This window comes from Phoxinus phoxinus (genome assembly GCF_949152265.1).
Source record: "Phoxinus phoxinus genome assembly, chromosome: 6".
In the NCBI taxonomy this organism is placed as follows: Eukaryota; Metazoa; Chordata; class Actinopteri; order Cypriniformes; family Leuciscidae; genus Phoxinus; species Phoxinus phoxinus.
The window spans coordinates 44,187,297-44,207,069 of NC_136881.1; the positions used below are offsets into that span (position 1 = coordinate 44,187,297).

The window sequence follows — 19,773 nt, forward strand, 5'->3', positions numbered from 1 at the left end:
GCTAAGAATTGCTAGCATGTTTTAACATGTTTCTAACATGTATATAACTCAATGGCATATTTAATATGTTGCTAGTAATGCATCGCAGTGTTAAACATGTCACTTCCTGTTGCCAGTAGGTGGCGCTATTACTATAACTGAAAAGTGTCATGTAGATGTGTTCAGGACAGGACTCTTATCAAACGTGTGAAGTTTGGGGCAGATTGGACATTGCCTTCTTTAGTAACAACAACTTCCTCTTTCATTGCATTAGCATGCATTAGCACTTAGCTAAGAATTGCTAGCATGTTTTAACATGTTTCTAACATGTATATAACTCAATGGCATATTTAATATGTTGCTAGTACAGCATCACAGTGTTAACCATGTCACTTCCTGTTGCCAGTAGGTGGCGCTATTACTATAACTGAAAAGTGTCATGTAGATGTGTTCAGGGCAGGACTCTTATCAAACGTGTGAAGTTTGGGGCAGATTGGACATTGCCTTCTTTAGTAACAACAACTTCCTCTTTCATTGCATTAGCGTGCTTTAGCACTTAGCTAAGAATTGCTAGCATGTTTTAACATGTTTCTAACATGTATATAACTCAATGGCATATTTAATATGTTGCTAGTAATGCATTGCAGTGTTAAACATGTCACTTCCTGTTGCCAGTAGGTGGCGCTATTCTATAACTGAAAAGTGTCATGTAGATGTGTTCAGGGCAGGACTCTTATCAAACGTGTGAAGTTTGGGGCAGATTGGACATTGCCTTCTTGAGTAACAACAACTTCCCGTTTCATTGCATTAGCGTGCTTTAGCACTTAGCTAAGAATTGCTAGCATGTTTTAACATGTTTCTAACATGTATATAACTCAATGGCATATTTAATATGTTGCTAGTAATGCATTGCAGTGTTAAACATGTCACTTCCAGTTGCCAATAGGTGGCGCTATTACTATAACTAAATATTCTCATGTAAATGTGTTCAGACCAGAACTCTTATCAAACGTGTGAAGTTTGGGGCAGATTGGGCATTCAATGCCTGAGTTACAGCAAATTCCTATTTAATTGCAATAATAGCATGCTTTAGCACTTAGCTAATGTTTGCTAGCATGTTTTAGCATGTTTCTAGTATGTTGTTAACATGTTTAGCACTTGCTGGCAATTTTGTATATGTTATTAGGAGTCCAAAACAGTGTTAAACATGTCACTTCCTGTTGCCAGCAGGTGGCGCTATGACTGTAACTGAATATTCTCATGTAAATGTGTTCAGGGCAGAACTCTTATCAAACGTGTGAAGTTTGGGGCAGATTGGGCATTCAATGCCTGAGTTACAGCAACTTCCTGTTTAATTGCAGTAATAGCATGCTTTAGCACTTAGCTAATGTTTGCTAGCATGTTTTAGCATGTTTCTAGTATGTTGTTAACAAGTTTAGCACTTGCTGGCAATCTTTTATAAATTATTAGGAGTCCAAAACAGTGTTAAACATGTCACTTCCTGTTGCCAGCAGGTGGCGCTATGACTGTAACTGAATTTGAGCATGGTCATGTGTTCAGGACAGAACGCTTATCAAACGTGTGAAGTTTGGGGCAGATTGGACATTCAATGCCTGAGTTACAGCAACTTCCTGTTTCATGGCGAAACATCAAAATTTGTCAGGCCGCCGAGGACACGCCCTTCGACGAAAACTCAAGATCTTCGCAATTTAACGTCGCAAAAGCCTTAAGATTACACTCACCAAATTTGAAGATGATCAGATTAAAACTGTAGGAGGAGTTCGTTAAAGTACGAGGCCTGAAAATGGCAAAAACTGCACAAAAATCAGAGAGGAAGTTCAAAATGGCTGACTTCCTGTTGTGTTTAAGGCTATGCTCCAAGAGACTTTTTTGTAGGTATTGGGTCATTACATGTATGTACCGAATTTCGTACACGTACGTGAAACGTAGCAGGAGGCGCACTCCGTTGAACATTTATAGGTGGCGCTATCGAGCCATTTTGCCCCGCCCAATTCTGAAACGCATATCAGATGTCAATTTTCGCCGGTTCTGACGCGTGTGCAAATTTTCGTGAGTTTTCGTGCATGTTTAGGCCCTCAAAAATGCGATTAAATGCGGAGAAGAATAATAATAATAATAATAATAATAATAATAATAAACAGAGCAATTCCAAGAGGGTCCTCACACCATCGGTGCTCGGGCCCTAATAATAATAATAATAATAATAATAATAATAAACAGAGCAATTCCAATAGTGTCCTCGCACCATCGGTGCTCGGGCCCTAATTAAAGCTGCAAGCAGCGATGAAAGGGCCCTCGCACCCGTGCCAACCGCCACCCGGTGGATTTAGGAAGACAGAGCACGGTGGGCATTGTGCATTTTAATTAGGTAAATATAGGAGTATGTCAAAGTCAGTTACAAAAATGTCCTTTATTATGGGGATAATAGCATGCGTTATCACTCAGATAAGTGTTGCTAGCATGTTTTAGCATGTTTCTAGCATGTTTAGAACTCAATGGCATATTAAATATGTCGCTAGCAATGCATCACAGTTTAAAACGTGTCACTTCCTGTCGACAGTAGGTGGCGCAATTACTTTAACTGAAAATTGTCATGTAGATGTGTTCAGGGCAGGACTCTTATCAAACGTGTGAAGTTTGGGGCAGATTTGACATTGCCTTCTTCAGTAACAACAACTTCCCGTTTCATTGCATTAGCGTGCTTTAGCACTTAGCTAAGAATTGCTAGCATGTTTTAACATGTTTCTAACATGTATATAACTCAATGGCATATTTAATATGTTGCTAGTAATGCATCGCAGTGTTAAACATGTCACTTCCTGTTGCCAGTAGGTGGCGCTATTACTCTAACTGATTATTCTCATGTAGATGTGTTCAGGGCAGGACTCTTATCAAACCTGTGAAGTTTGGGGCAGATTGGACATTGCCTACTTGAGTAACAACAACTTCCTGTTTCATTGCATTAGCATGCTTTAGCACTTAGCTAAGAATTGCTAGCATGTTTTAACATGTTTCTAACATGTTTATAACTCAATGGTTTATTTAATATGTTGCTAGTACAGCATCACAGTGTTAAACATGTCACTTCCTGTTGCCAGTAGGTGGCGCTATTACTATAACTGAATATTCTCATGTAAATGTGTTCAGGACAGGACTCTTATCAAACGTGTGAAGTTTGGGGCAGATTGAACATTCAATGCCTGAGTTACAGCAAATTCCTATTTAATTGCAGTAATAGCATGCTTTAGCACTTATCTAATGTTTGCTAGCATGTTTTAGCATGTTTCTAGTATGTTGTTAACATGTTAAGCACTTGCTGGCAATTTTTTATATGTTATTAGGAGTCCAAAACAGTGTTAAACATGTCACTTCCTGTTGCCAGCAGGTGGCGCTATGACTGTAACTGAATTTGAGCATGGTCATGTGTTCAGGACAGAACTCTTATCAAACGTGTGAAGTTCGGGGCAGATTGGACATTGTTTGCCTTAGTTACAGCAACTTCCTGTTTCATGGCGAAACATCAAAATTTGTCAGGCCGCCGAGGACACGCCCTTCGACGAAAACTCTAGATCTTCGCAATTTAACGTCGCAAAGGCCTTAAGATTACACTCACCAAATTTGAAGATGATCAGATTAAAACTGTAGGAGGAGTTCGTTAAAGTACGAGGCCTGAAAATGCCAAAAACTGCACAAAAATCAGAGAGGAAGTTCAAAATGGCTGACTTCCTGTTGTGTTTAAGGCTATGCTCCAAGAGACTTTTTTGTAGGTATTGGGTCATTACATGTATGTACCGAATTTCGTACACGTACGTGAAACGTAGCGGGAGGCGCACTCCGTTGAACCTTTATAGGTGGCGCTATCGAGCCATTTTACCCCGCCCAATTCTGAAACGCATATCAGATGTCAATTTTCGCCAGTTCTGACGCGTGTGCAAATTTTCGTGAGTTTTCGTGCATGTTTAGGCCCTCAAAAATGCGATCAAATGCGGAAAATAATAATAATAATAATAATAATAATAATAATAATAAACAGAGCAATTCCAATAGTGTCCTCGCACCATCGGTGCTCGGGCCCTAATAATAATAATAAACAGAGCAATTCCAATAGTGTCCTCACACCATCGGTGCTCGGGCCCTAATAATAATAATAATAATAATAATTAAAGCTGCAAGCAGCGATGAAAGGGCCCTCGCACCCGTGCCAACCGCCACCCGGTGGCTTTAGGAAGACAGAGCACGGTGGGCAATGTGCATTTAAGTAGGTAAAAATAGGAGGAGTATGTCAAAGTCAGTTACAAAAATGTCCTTGATTATGGGGATAATAGCATGCGTTATAACTCAGATAAGTGTTGCTAGCATGTTTTAGCATGTTTCTAGCATGTTTAGAACTCAATGGCATATTAAATATGTCGCTAGCAATGCATCACAGTTTAAAACGTGTCACTTCCTGTCGACAGTAGGTGGCGCAATTACTTTAACTTAAAATTGTCATGTAGATGTGTTCAGGGCAGGACTCTTATCAAACATGTGAAGTTTGGGGCAGATTGGACATTGCCTTCTTCAGTAACACCAACTTCCCGTTTCATTGCATTAGCATGCTTTAGCACTTAGCTAAGAATTGCTAGCATGTTTTAACATGTTTCTAACATGTTTAGAACTCAATGGCATATTTAATATGTTGCTAGTAATGAATCGCAGTGTTAAACATGTCACTTCCTGTTGCCAGTAGGTGGCGCTATTACTATAACTGAAAATTGTCATTTAGATGTGTTCAGGGCAGGACTCTTATCAAACGTGTGAAGTTCGGGGCAGATTGGACATTGCCTACTTGAGTAACAACAACTTCCTGTTTCATTGCATTAGCATGCTTTAGCACTTAGCTAAGAATTGCTAGCATGTTTTAACAGGTTTCTAACATGTTTATAACTCAATGGTTTATTAGGGCCCAAGCCTTGAAAAGGCGAAGGCCCTATTGTTTTCCTTCGGATTATTATTATTATTATTAGGGCCCAAGCCTTGAAAAGGCGAAGGCCCTATTGTTTTCCATGGGATTATTAGGGCCCAAGCCTTGAAAAGGCGAAGGCCCTATTGTTTTCCATGGGATTATTATTTATTCTTCTTCTTTATTATTATTATTTTACTACCTTTTGGGCACTTTTGGGGGCCTTAACGTGCTCAAAAACTCTTGAAACTTTGCACAAATGTCAGAACCCGCGGCCATTAGGGCCCGACTGAAGCTGGGACCCGGGCGTGGCAGGGGGGCTCGGCAGCGCCCCCTGGAATGGGATTCAAAAACATGTCCATATCTCAAACACGCTTGCATGTAATAATATGAAACTCGGTACACATATAGATCTCATCGGGCCGAACAACTTTCGTGCTCTAAGTTTTACGCCAGTCCAACAGGAAGTCGGTTATTATGGGCTGTATGGAAACGCATGTTCTGGCATTTGAAACACTTGTCCTAGAGAATTCATCGGATGACCACGAAACTCGGTGTGCATGAAGTCAAGACATGGAGGATGATAAATTGCGAGGGGATTTTTGATATCTCGAACGGTTTGGCCGTGGCGAGGAAACGAATTTATGGCGAATATTGGAAACAGGAAGTGTGTTATAACATCCTCATACATTAACTGATCTTGATGAAACTTCAGCAGTGTGTTCGCTGTAAGAGGCCGATCACATGGATGTGACTATTGTGAGTCAAAGTTATAGCGCCACCAACTGGTAGCAGGAAGTGTGTCACTTTCCAAATGCTTTGAATTCACCCTCTTATTTTTACCCGATTTGCTTCAAACTTCATCTGTATAATGTAAACACACGACAGATGTAGACCTGTGAAAGGATTATTGATATCTTTAATACTGTCGCCATGGCAACGCTTTAAACTTTTATATTCTTTTTGGATGCATTTGAGGCTCTTAACATGCTTCAAATTGCATGAAACTCAACATGCATATCACATTTTTTGCCTAGTACACTTGTGCGAAGTTTCAGAAACGGGCGTGGTAAGGGGCTCAGTAGCGCCACCTTTAGTCAAAAATGGGGTATTAGTTTTACCTACAGTAACCAAACTCGGTACGTATATTCTTCTCTTCGATCTGGACAACTTTCTAATTTACACTCATTAGCTCCGACCAACAGGAAGTCAGATATTTTGGTTTGAATGTGTACTGTCTGGAGCATTTTCCCTCTGCCCCTCTGCGTCTCTCTGTGTGTGTGTGTGTGTGTGTGAGAGGAGGGGGGCTAGTTTAGTTTAACCCTTTCTCTGCTGTGTGCAAAATCTCTGGCACTTTTGAGGGCCTTAACATGCTCGAAAACTCTTGAAATTTTGCACACAGGTCAGAACCCGAAATATTATATTATTATATATAGAATAATAATATACATGTTAAAGAATATACACACATACCGGTATATATATGTAACCCAGATAGCATTTATTACCAGTAAAGGGTTAAAGGAAAAAGAGTGTTCTAGACGGAAAAGACATGTATCCAACCACACATCGTGCTGCAGTGACTGACACCTCTGTGAGCCAATAGTAGCAGCATATTGAGGAAGCCGCCCACAGGTCGCGCGGGCGCTGTCTTCAGCAGTGAGCAGATGAGAGCGCATTAGATGAAACAGCAGCACGGAGTATTTCTTCAGAAACTCTGCGTTAAAGAATGAATCTTGTACAGAACTAAGTGCATCTGGAAAGTTGGACTTTGGATACATTAGCCTGAAAAGTCGTCGAAGAGAGAAAAGAGTGAATTGATGATCGGAGGAGAGCAGATGTAAAGGATTTCGGAGTGAATCGACGTGAATGATCTTTCTTTTATGAAACTGATTCTATATCGCTTTGGTGAGTGAAAATTCAGCTATCAATCCGTTTCATATAAAAGACATGCCAAAATCTGTGTGTGTGTGTCTGTGTGGGGAGGGGAGGGAGGGAGGGCACACACACACACACACAAATAGACAGCCCCCCCTGTGTGTGTCTGTGTGGGGAGGGGAGCAGAAAGACTATGAACAATTGTGCCATCTAGTGTTTTATACTATGTATAAATGTGTTTTTTATTTTAAACAAGTGTTTTAAAGTACACTAATTTCAATTAATGATATGCTGCATTTTTATGTATATTTAAACATTATCAAAGTTAGGATGTCATTTTTTTAGTTTCAAAAGTTATCTGTCTCTGTCTCCCTTTGGCTGTCATTACCCTCCCCTCACTCCCACAGTCTAACTTATTTCTTTCTGTATCAAATATTATTACCATAAACAAAAAGTTTGAGTTTCTTTTTCAATCAATGTATTATGTGTAACTTAAAAATAAGCAGATTAAACAGATATGTTTTAGGGCAAGACATGAAAACGATGAAATATAATATAGTATTAGTAAAAGAGTGCAGTATAGGGTTGGATGAATCAGATAAATAACATATTTTGTTAAAAAAACATTTGATTAATTTTCGGTGTTGTGTACTTACAATGGCTGCTGATTTCATGTGTCCGTTAAGTCCATGAGACTGTAGGGTGTCTAATTTTTCATTTTAGGTTTCAGAAGGGTGCTCACGCATACTTTGTGGTTGATATGTGCCCTCGATGCGCACTATTGCAAAACCCACACTGATGCAAGCTCTAAAGCAGACTTCTTCTCGACAGTCAAAGCGGAGTTACGTTATTGCCCGTCGTGCACAGGAACCCTAAAGGCACCGGGGTGGCGGTATATATATATATATAAATATAGCTGCAAGCAGCGATTACGGGCCCAAGCCGGTGGCACCGCCACCGCGGTGCCTTTAGTGCAACTAAAGGCACCGGGGTGGCGGTGCCACCGGCTTGGGCCCGTAATCGCTGCTTGCAGCTATATTTATATATATATATTTATTTATTCTTCTTCTTTATTATTATTATATTACTACCTTTTGGGCACTTTTGGGGGCCTTAACGTGCTCAAAAACTCTTGAAACTTTGCACAAATGTCAGAACCTGCGGCCATTAGGGCCCGACTGAAGCTGGGACCCGGGCGTGGCAGGGGGGCTCGCCAGCGCCCCCTGGAATGGGATTCAAAAACATGTCCATATCTCAAACACGCTTGCATGTAATAATATGAAACTCGGTACACGTATAGATCTCATCGGGCCGAACAACTTTCGTGCTCTAAGTTTTACGCCAGTCCAACAGGAAGTCGGTTATTATGGGCTGTATGGAAACGCATGTTCTGGCATTTGAAACACTTGTCCTAGAGAATTCATCGGATGACCACGAAACTCGGTGTGCATGAAGTCAAGACATGGAGGATGATAAATTGCGAGGGGATTTTTGATATCTCGAACGGTTTGGCCGTGGCGAGGAAACGAATTTATGGCGAATATTGGAAACAGGAAGTGTGTTATAACATCCTCATACATTAATTGATCTTGATGAAACTTCAGCAGTGTGTTCGTTGTAAGAGGCCGATCACATGGATGTGACTATTGTGAGTCAAAGTTATAGCGCCACCAACTGGCAGCAGGAAGTGTGTCACTTTCAAAATGCTTTGAAATCACCCTCTTATTTTTACCCGATTTGCTTCAAACTTCATCTGTATAATGTAAACACACGGCAGATGTAGACCTGTGAAAGAATTATTGATATCTTAAATACTGTTGCCATGGCAACGCTTTAAACTTTTATATTCTTTTTGGGTGCATTTGAGGCTCTTAACATGCTTCAAATTGCATGAAACTCAACATGCATATCAGATTTATTAGGTACTAGGCATGTGTGAAGTTTCAGAAACGGGCGCGGTGGAGGGGCTCAGTAGCGCCACCTTTAGTCAAAAATGGGGTATTAGTTTTACCTACAGTAACAAAAATCGGTATTTATATTTATCTCCCCGAGCCGGACAACTTTCTAATTTACAGTCATTAGCTCCGACCAACAGGAAGTCAGATATTTTGGTTTGAATGTGATTTGATGGGAATTTTGCCAGTCTCTCTCAGTGTCTGTGTGTGTGAGAGAGGAGGGGGGCTTTATTTTAACCCTTTCTCTGCTGTGTGGGACTTCTCGGGCACTTTTGGGGCCCTTAACGTGCTCGAAAACTCTTGAAACTTTGCACACAGGTCAGAACCTGCGGCCATCAGGGCCGGCCTGAAGCTGGTACCCGGGCGTGGCAGGGGAGCTCAACAGCGCCCCCTTGAACGTGGTCCGAAAAACTTGGTCCATATATCAAACACGTTTGCATGTAATAATATGAAACTCGGTACACATATAGATTTAATCGGGCCGAACAACTTTCGTGCTCTAAGTTTTACGCCAGTCCAACAGGAAGTCGGCTATTATGGGCTGTATGAAAATGCATGCCCCTGGAATTTGATATACTCCTCCAAGAAAAATTATCCTATCGCCACCAAACTCGGTCAGCATGAAGTCAAGACATTGAGGACGCTAAATTGCGGACGGATTTTTGATATCTCGAACGGTTTGGCCGTGGCGAGGAAACGAAGTTATGGCGAGAAAAGAAAAACACAATGTGTTATAACGTCTTCATACATTTATTGATCTTGATGAAACTTCAGCAGTGTGTTTGTTGTAAGAGGGCGATCACATGGATGTGACTATTGTGAGTCAAAGTTATAGCGCCACCAACTGGCAGCAGGAAGTGTGTTACTTTCAAGATACTTTTGACTAAAGTGGGTGGGTTATTTTTACCTACAGTCACAAAACTCGGTCTCTATATTGTGCTTATCGATCCGGACAACTTTCTCATTTACAGTCATAAGCTCCGACCAACAGGAAGTCAGATATTTTGGTTTGAATGTGGTTTTGTCTCTCTCTGACAGAGTTCCCCCTGCCATTCTCTGTGTGTGTGTGTGGGGGGGGGGGGGGGGGGGAGGGGAGGGAGGGAGGGAGGGCACACACACAGACAGCCCCCCCCCTTTTCTGTGTGTGTTTGGAGGGAAGCAGAAAGACTCACACTGATGCAAGCTCTAAAGCAGACTTCTTCTCGACAGTCAAAGCGGTGTTACGTTATTGCCCGTCGTGCACAGGAACCCGAAAGGCAACGGGGGTGGCGGCTTTTTATATATATATATATATATATATATATATATATATATATATATATATATATAAATATAAATAAATATAGCTGCAAGCAGCGATGGAGGGCCCAAGCCGGTGGCAGCGCCAGCCCGGTGCCTTTAGTGTAACTAAAGGCACCAGGGTGGCGGTGCCACCGGCTTGGGCCCGTAATCGCTGCTTGCAGCTATATTTATTATTATTTTTCTTACGACTATTCGGGCACTTTTGGGTCTCTTAACATGCTCAAAAACTCTTGAAACTTTGCACATGGGTCAGAACCCGCGGCCATTAGAGCCGGACTGAAGCTGGTACCCGGGCGTGGCAGGGGGGCTCGACAGCGCCCCCTGGAACGCGGTCCGAAAACTTGGTCCATAAATCAAACACGCTTGCGTGTAATAATATGAAACTCGGTACACTTATAGATCTCATCGGTTCATATATCCTTCGTGCTCTGACTTTTTACCCCAGCCCAACAGGAAGTCGGCTATTTGGCGTAGTTTAAAAAACACATGCAATGGAATTTAAAATACTCCTCCTAGACGATTCAACCAATCACCACGAAACTCGGTGTGCATGAAGTCAAGACATTGAGGATGAAAAATTGCCAGGGGATTTTTGATATCTCGAACGGTTTGGCCGTGGCGAGGAAACGAATTTATGGCGAATATTGGAAACAGGAAGTGTGTTATAACATCCTCATACATTAATTGATCTTGATGAAACTTCAGCAGTGTGTTCGTTGTAAGAGGCCGATCACATGGATGTGACTATTGTGAGTCAAAGTTATAGCGCCACCAACTGGCAGCAGGAAGTGTGTCACTTTCAAAATGCTTTGAATTCACCGTCTTATTTTTACCCGATTTGCTTCAAACTTTATGTGTATAATGTAAACACACGGCAGATGTAGACCTGTGAAAGAATTATTGATATCTTAAATACTGTTGCCATGGCAACGCTTTAAACTTTTATATTCTTTTTGGGTGCATTTGAGGCTCTTAACATGCTTCAAATTGCATGAAACTCAACATACATATCAGATTTATTAGGTACTAGGTATGTGTGAAGTTTCAGAAACGGGCGCGGTGGAGGGGCTCAGTAGCGCCACCTTTAGTCAAAAATGGGGTATTAGTTTTACCTACAGTAACAAAAATCGGTATTTATATTTATCTCCCCGAGCCGGACAACTTTCTAATTTACAGTCATTAGCTCCGACCAACAGGAAGTCAGATATTTTGGTTTGAATGTGATTTGATGGGAATTTTGCCAGTCTCTCTCAGTGTCTGTGTGTGTGAGAGAGGAGGGGGGCTTTATTTTAACCCTTTCTCTGCTGTGTGGGACTTCTCGGGCACTTTTGGGGCCCTTAACGTGCTCGAAAACTCTTGAAACTTTGCACACAGGTCAGAACCTGCGGCCATCAGGGCTGGGCTGAAGCTGGTACCCGGGCGTGGCAGGGGAGCTCAACAGCGCCCCCTTGAACGTGGTCCGAAAAACTTGGTCCATATATCAAACACGTTTGCATGTAATAATATGAAACTCGGTACACATATAGATTTAATCGGGCCGAACAACTTTCGTGCTCTAAGTTTTACGCCAGTCCAACAGGAAGTCGGCTATTATGGGCTGTATGAAAATGCATGCCCCTGGAATTTGATATACTCCTCCAAGAAAAATTATCCTATCGCCACCAAACTCGGTCAGCATGAAGTAAAGACATTGAGGACGCTAAATTGCGGACGGATTTTTGATATCTCGAACGGTTTGGCCGTGGCGAGGAAACGAAGTTATGGCGAGAAAAGAAAAACACAATGTGTTATAACGTCTTCATACATTTATTGATCTTGATGAAACTTCAGCAGTGTGTTTGTTGTAAGAGGGCTATCACATGGATGTGACTATTGTGAGTCAAAGTTATAGCGCCACCAACTGGCAGCAGGAAGTGTGTTACTTTCAAGATACTTTTGACTAAAGTGGGGGGGTTATTTTTACCTACAGTCACAAAACTCGGTCTGTATATTATGCTTATCGATCCGGACAACTTTCTCATTTACAGTCATTAGCTCCGACCAACAGGAAGTCAGATATTTTGGTTTGAATGTGGTTTTGTCTCTCTCTGACAGAGTTCCCCCTGCCATTCTCTCTGTGTGTGTGGGGGGGGGGGGGGGGCACACACACAGACAGCCCCCCCCCCCCCCTTTTCTGTGTGTGTTTGGAGGGGAGCAGAAAGACTCACACTGATACAAGCTCTAAAGCAGACTTCTTCTCGACAGTCAAAGCAGGTTTACGTTATTGCCCGTCGTGCACAGGAACCCGAAAGGCAACGGGGTGGCGGCTTTTTATATATATATATATATATATATATATATATAATAAATATAGCTGCAAGCAGCGATGGAGGGCCCAAGCCGGTGGCAGCGCCAGCCCGGTGCCTTTAGTGTAACTAAAGGCACCAGGGTGGCGGTGCCACCGGCTTGGGCCCGTAATCGCTGCTTGCAGCTATATTTTAATATGTTGCTAGTACAACATCACAGTGTTAAACATGTCACTTCCTGTTGCCAGTAGGTGGCGCTATTACTATAACTGAATACTCTCATGTAAATGTGTTCAGACCAGAACTCTTATCAAACGTGTGAAGTTTGGGGCAGATTGGGCATTTAATGTCTGAGTTACAGCAAATTCCTATTTAATTGCAGTAGTAGCATGCTTTAGCACTTAGCTAATGTTTGCTAGCATGTTTTAGCATGTTGTTAACATGTTAAGCACTTGCTGGCAATTTTTTACATGTTATTAGGAGTCCAAAACAGTGTTAAACATGTCACTTCCTGTTGCCAGCAGGTGGCGCTATGACTGTAACTGAATTTGAGCATGGTCATGTGTTCAGGACAGAACTCTTATCAAACGTGTGAAGTTTGGGGCAGATTGGACATTCAATGCCTGAGTTACAGCAAGTTCCTGTTTCATGGCGAAACATCAAAATTTGTCAGGCCGCCGAGGACACGCCCTTCGACGAAAACTCTAGATCTTCGCAATTTAACGTCGCAAAGGCCTTAAGATTACACTCACCAAATTTGAAGATGATCAGATTAAAACTGTAGGAGGAGTTCGTTAAAGTACGAGGCTTGAAAATGGCAAAAACTGCACAAAAATCAGAGAGGAAGTTCAAAATGGCTGACTTCCTGTTGTGTTTAAGGCTATGCTCCAAGAGACTTTTTTGTAGGTATTGGGTCATTACATGTATGTACCGAATTTCGTACACGTACGTGAAACGTAGCGGGAGGCGCACTCCGTTGAACCTTTATAGGTGGCGCTATCGAGCCATTTTACCCTGCCCAATTCTGAAACGCATATCAGATGTCAATTTTCGCCAGTTCTGACGCGTGTGCAAATTTTCGTGAGTTTTCGTGCATGTTTAGGCCCTCAAAAATGCGATTAAATGCGGAAAATAATAATAATAATAATAATAATAATAATTAAAGCTGCAAGCAGCGATGAAAGGGCCCTCGCACCCGTGCCAACCGCCACCCGGTGGATTTAGGAAGACAGAGCACGGTGGGCATTGTGCATTTAAGTAGGTAAATATAGGAGTATGTCAAAGTCAGTTACAAAAATGTCCTTTATTATGGGGATAATAGCATGCGTTATCACTCAGATAAGTGTTGCTAGCATGTTTTAGCATGTTTCTAGCATGTTTAGAACTCAATGGCATATTAAATATGTCGCTAGCAATGCATCACAGTTTAAAACGTGTCACTTCCTGTCGACAGTAGGTGGCGCAATTACTTTAACTTAAAATTGTCATGTAGATGTGTTCAGGGCAGGACTCTTATCAAACGTGTGAAGTTTGGGGCAGATTTGACATTGCCTTCTTCAGTAACAACAACTTCCCGTTTTATTGCATTAGCGTGCTTTAGCACTTAGCTAAGAATTGCTAGCATGTTTTAACATGTTTCTAACATGTATATAACTCAATGGCATATTTAATATGTTGCTAGTAATGCATCGCAGTGTTAAACATGTCACTTCCTGTTGCCAGTAGGTGGCGCTATTACTATAACTGAAAAGTGTCATGTAGATGTGTTCAGGGCAGGACTCTTATCAAACGTGTGAAGTTTGGGGCCGATTGGACATTGCCTTCTTGAGTAACAACAACTTCCTGTTTCATTGCATTAGCATGCTTTAGCACTTAGCTAAGAATTGCTAGCATGTTTTAACATGTTTCTAACATGTTTATAACTCAATGGTTTATTTAATATGTTGCTAGTACAACATCACAGTGTTGAACATGTCACTTCCTGTTGCCAGTAGGTGGCGCTATTACTATAACTGAAAAGTGTCATGTAAATGTGTTCAGGGCAGGACTCTTATCAAACGTGTGAAGTTTGGGGCAGATTGGACATTGCCTTCTTGAGTAACAACAACTTCCTGTTTCATTGCATTAGCATGCTTTAGCACTTAGCTAAGAATTGCTAGCATGTTTTAACAGGTTTCTAACATGTTTATAACTCAATGGTTTATTTAATATGTTGCTAGTACAACATCACAGTGTTGAACATGTCACTTCCTGTTGCCAGTAGGTGGCGCTATTACTATAACTGAATACTCTCATGTAAATGTGTTCAGACCAGAACTCTTATCAAACGTGTGAAATTGGGGCAAATTGAACATTCAATGCCTGAGTTACAGCAAATTCCTATTTAATTGCAGTAATAGCATGCTTTAGCACTCAGCTAATGTTTGTTAGCATGTTTTAGCATGTTTCCTGTATGTTGTTAACATGTTTAGCACTTGCTGGCAATTTTTTATGTTATTAGGAGTCCAAAATGGTGTTAAACATGTCACTTCCTGTTGCCAGCAGGTGGCACTATTACTCTAACTGATTATTCTCATGTAAATGTGTTCAGGACAGAACTCTTATCAAACCTGTGAAGTTTGGGGCAGATTGGACATTGCCTACTTGAGTAACAACAACTTCCTGTTTCATTGCATTAGCATGCTTTAGCACTTAGCTAAGAATTGCTAGCATGTTTTAACATGTTTCTAACATGTTTATAACTCAATGGTTTATTTAATATGTTGCTAGTACAGCATGACAGTGTTAAACATGTCACTTCCTGTTGCCAATAGGTGGCGCTATTACTATAACTGAATATTCTCATGTAAATGTGTTCAGACCAGAACTCTTATCAAACGTGTGAAGTTTGGGGCAGATTGGGCATTCAATGCCTGAGTTACAGCAAATTCCTATTTAATTGCAGTAATAGCATGCTTTAGCACTTAGCTAATGTTTGCTAGCATGTTTTAGCATGTTTCTAGTATGTTGTTAACATGTTTAGCACTTGCTGGCAATTTTTTATATGTTATTAGGAGTCCAAAACAGTGTTAAACATGTCACTTCCTGTTGCCAGCAGGTGGCGCTATGACTGTAACTGAATTTGAGCATGGTCATGTGTTCAGGACAGAACGCTTATCAAACGTGTGAAGTTTGGGGCAGATTGGACATTGTTTGCCTGAGTTACAGCAACTTCCTGTTTCATGGCGAAACATCAAAATTTGTCAGGCCGCCGAGGACACGCCCTTCGACGAAAACTCTAGATCTTCGCAATTTAACGTCGCAAAGGCCTTAAGATTACACTCACCAAATTTGAAGATGATCAGATTAAAACTGTAGGAGGAGTTCGTTAAAGTACGAGGCCTGAAAATGGCAAAAACTGCACAAAAATCAGAGAGGAAGTTCAAAATGGCTGACTTCCTGTTGTGTTTAAGGCTATGCTCCAAGAGACTTTTTTGTAGGTATTGGGTCATTACATGTATGTACCGAATTTCGTACACGTACGTGAAACGTAGCGGGAGGCGCACTCCGTTGAACCTTTATAGGTGGCGCTATCGAGCCATTTTACCCCGCCCAATTCTGAAACGCATATCAGATGTCAATTTTCGCCAGTTCTGACGCGTGTGCAAATTTTCGTGAGTTTTCGTGCATGTTTAGGCCCTCAAAAATGCGATCAAATGCGGAAAATAATAATAATAATAATAATAATAATAATAAACAGAGCAATTCCAATAGTGTCCTCGCACCATCGGTGCTCGGGCCCTAATAATAAACAGAGCAATTCCAATAGTGTCCTCGCACCATCGGTGCTCGGGCCCTAATAATAATAATAAACAGAGCAATTCCAAGAGGGTCCTCACACCATCGGTGCTCGGGCCCTAATAATAATAATAATAATAAACAGAGCAATTCCAATAGTGTCCTCGCACCATCGGTGCTCGGGCCCTAATAATAATTAAAGCTGCAAGCAGCGATGAAAGGGCCCTCGCACCCGTGCCAACCGCCACCCGGTGGATTTAGGAAGACAGAGCACGGTGGGCATTGTGCATTTAAGTAGGTAAATATAGGAGTATGTCAAAGTCAGTTACAAAAATGTCCTTTATTATGGGGATAATAGCATGCGTTATCACTCAGATAAGTGTTGCTAGCATGTTTTAGCATGTTTCTAGCATGTTTAGAACTCAATGGCATATTAAATATGTCGCTAGCAATGCATCACAGTGTAAAACGTGTCACTTCCTGTCGACAGTAGGTGGCGCTATTACTTTAACTTAAAATTGTCATGTAGATGTGTTCAGGGCAGGACTCTTATCAAACGTGTGAAGTTTGGGGCAGATTTGACATTGCCTTCTTCAGTAACAACAACTTCCCGTTTCATTGCATTAGCGTGCTTTAGCACTTAGCTAAGAATTGCTAGCATGTTTTAACATGTTTCTAACATGTATATAACTCAATGGCATATTAAATATGTCGCTAGCAATGCATCACAGTTTAAAACGTGTCACTTCCTGTCGACAGTAGGTGGCGCAATTACTTTAACTTAAAATTGTCATGTAGATGTGTTCAGGGCAGGACTCTTATCAAACGTGTGAAGTTTGGGGCAGATTTGACATTGCCTTCTTCAGTAACAACAACTTCCCGTTTCATTGCATTAGCGTGCTTTAGCACTTAGCTAAGAATTGCTAGCATGTTTTAACATGTTTCTAACATGTATATAACTCAATGGCATATTTAATATGTTGCTAGTAATGCATCGCAGTGTTAAACATGTCACTTCCTGTTGCCAGTAGGTGGCGCTATTACTATAACTGAAAAGTGTCATGTAGATGTGTTCAGGGCAGGACTCTTATCAAACGTGTGAAGTTTGGGGCAGATTGGACATTGCCTTCTTGAGTAACAACAACTTCCTCTTTCATTGCATTAGCATGCTTTAGCACTTAGCTAAGAATTGCTAGCATGTTTTAACATGTTTCTAACATGTTTATTGCTCAATGGCATATTTAATATGTTGCTAGTACTGCATCACAGTGTTAACCATGTCACTTCCTGTTGCCAGTAGGTGGCGCTATTACTATAACTGAAAAGTGTCATGTAGATGTGTTCAGGGCAGGACTCTTATCAAACGTGTGAAGTTTGGGGCCGATTGGACATTGCCTTCTTGAGTAACAACAACTTCCTGTTTCATTGCATTAGCATGCTTTAGCACTTAGCTAAGAATTGCTAGCATGTTTTAACATGTTTCTAACATGTTTATAACTCAATGGTTTATTTAATATGTTGCTAGTACAACATCACAGTGTTGAACATGTCACTTCCTGTTGCCAGTAGGTGGCGCTATTACTATAACTGAAAAGTGTCATGTAAATGTGTTCAGGGCAGGACTCTTATCAAACGTGTGAAGTTTGGGGCAGATTGGACATTGCCTTCTTGAGTAACAACAACTTCCTGTTTCATTGCATTAGCATGCTTTAGCACTTAGCTAAGAATTGCTAGCATGTTTTAACATGTTTCTAACATGTTTATAACTCAATGGTTTATTTAATATGTTGCTAGTACAACATCACAGTGTTGAACATGTCACTTCCTGTTGCCAGTAGGTGGCGCTATTACTATAACTGAATACTCTCATGTAAATGTGTTCAGACCAGAACTCTTATCAAACGTGTGAAATTGGGGCAAATTGAACATTCAATGCCTGAGTTACAGCAAATTCCTATTTAATTGCAGTAATAGCATGCTTTAGCACTCAGCTAATGTTTGTTAGCATGTTTTAGCATGTTTCCTGTATGTTGTTAACATGTTTAGCACTTGCTGGCAATTTTTTATGTTATTAGGAGTCCAAAATGGTGTTAAACATGTCACTTCCTGTTGCCAGCAGGTGGCGCTATTACTCTAACTGATTATTCTCATGTAAATGTGTTCAGGACAGAACTCTTATCAAACCTGTGAAGTTTGGGGCAGATTGGACATTGCCTACTTGAGTAACAACAACTTCCTGTTTCATTGCATTAGCATGCTTTAGCACTTAGCTAAGAATTGCTAGCATGTTTTAACATGTTTATAACATGTTTATAACTCAATGGTTTATTTAATATGTTGCTAGTACAGCATGACAGTGTTAAACATGTCACTTCCTGTTGCCAATAGGTGGCGCTATTACTATAACTGAATATTCTCATGTAAATGTGTTCAGACCAGAACTCTTATCAAACGTGTGAAGTTTGGGGCAGATTGGGCATTCAATGCCTGAGTTACAGCAAATTCCTATTTAATTGCAGTAATAGCATGCTTTAGCACTTAGCTAATGTTTGCTAGCATGTTTTAGCATGTTTCTAGTATGTTGTTAACATGTTTAGCACTTGCTGGCAATTTTTTATATGTTATTAGGAGTCCAAAACAGTGTTAAACATGTCACTTCCTGTTGCCAGCAGGTGGCGCTATGACTGTAACTGAATTTGAGCATGGTCATGTGTTCAGGACAGAACGCTTATCAAACGTGTGAAGTTTGGGGCAGATTGGACATTGTTTGCCTGAGTTACAGCAACTTCCTGTTTCATGGCGAAACATCAAAATTTGTCAGGCCGCCGAGGACACGCCCTTCGACGAAAACTCTAGATCTTCGCAATTTAACGTCGCAAAGGCCTTAAGATTACACTCACCAAATTTGAAGATGATCAGATTAAAACTGTAGGAGGAGTTCGTTAAAGTACGAGGCCTGAAAATGGCAAAAACTGCACAAAAATCAGAGAGGAAGTTCAAAATGGCTGACTTCCTGTTGTGTTTAAGGCTATGCTCCAAGAGACTTTTTTGTAGGTATTGGGTCATTACATGTATGTACCGAATTTCGTACACGTACGTGAAACGTAGCGGGAGGCGCACTCCGTTGAACCTTTATAGGTGGCGCTATCGAGCCATTTTACCCCGCCCAATTCTGAAACGCATATCAGATGTCAATTTTCGCCAGTTCTGACGCGTGTGCAAATTTTCGTGAGTTTTCGTGCATGTTTAGGCCCTCAAAAATGCGATTAAATGCGGAGAAGAAGAAGAATAATAATAATAATAATAATAAACAGAGCAATTCCAAGAGGGTCCTCACACCATCGGTGCTCGGGCCCTAATAAACAGAGCAATTCCAATAGTGTCCTCGCACCATCGGTGCTCGGGCCCTAATAATAATAATAATAATAATAATAAACAGAGCAATTCCAATAGTGTCCTCGCACCATCGGTGCTCGGGCCCTAATAATAATAATAATAATAATAATAATAATAATAATAATAATAATAAACAGAGCAATTCCAATAGTGTCCTCGCACCATCGGTGCTCGGGCCCTAATAATAATAATAATCCGAAGGAAAACAATAGGGCCTTCGCCTTTTCAAGGCTTGGGC

The 19,773-nt window shown here is 41.0% G+C and overlaps 2 protein-coding genes across 3 annotated transcripts in view; both read right to left on the minus strand.

Annotated features, from left to right (window-relative positions):
- Positions 1–19,773, minus strand: part of mslnb (mesothelin b) — a gene marked incomplete at its 5' end in the record, with an annotated part of 567,774 nt that overhangs the window by 180,254 nt on the left and 367,747 nt on the right. The window lies entirely within an intron of this gene.
- LOC307001093 (NACHT, LRR and PYD domains-containing protein 1 homolog) overlaps positions 1–19,773 on the minus strand; it is a 119,741-nt gene that overhangs the window by 58,412 nt on the left and 41,556 nt on the right. The window lies entirely within an intron of this gene.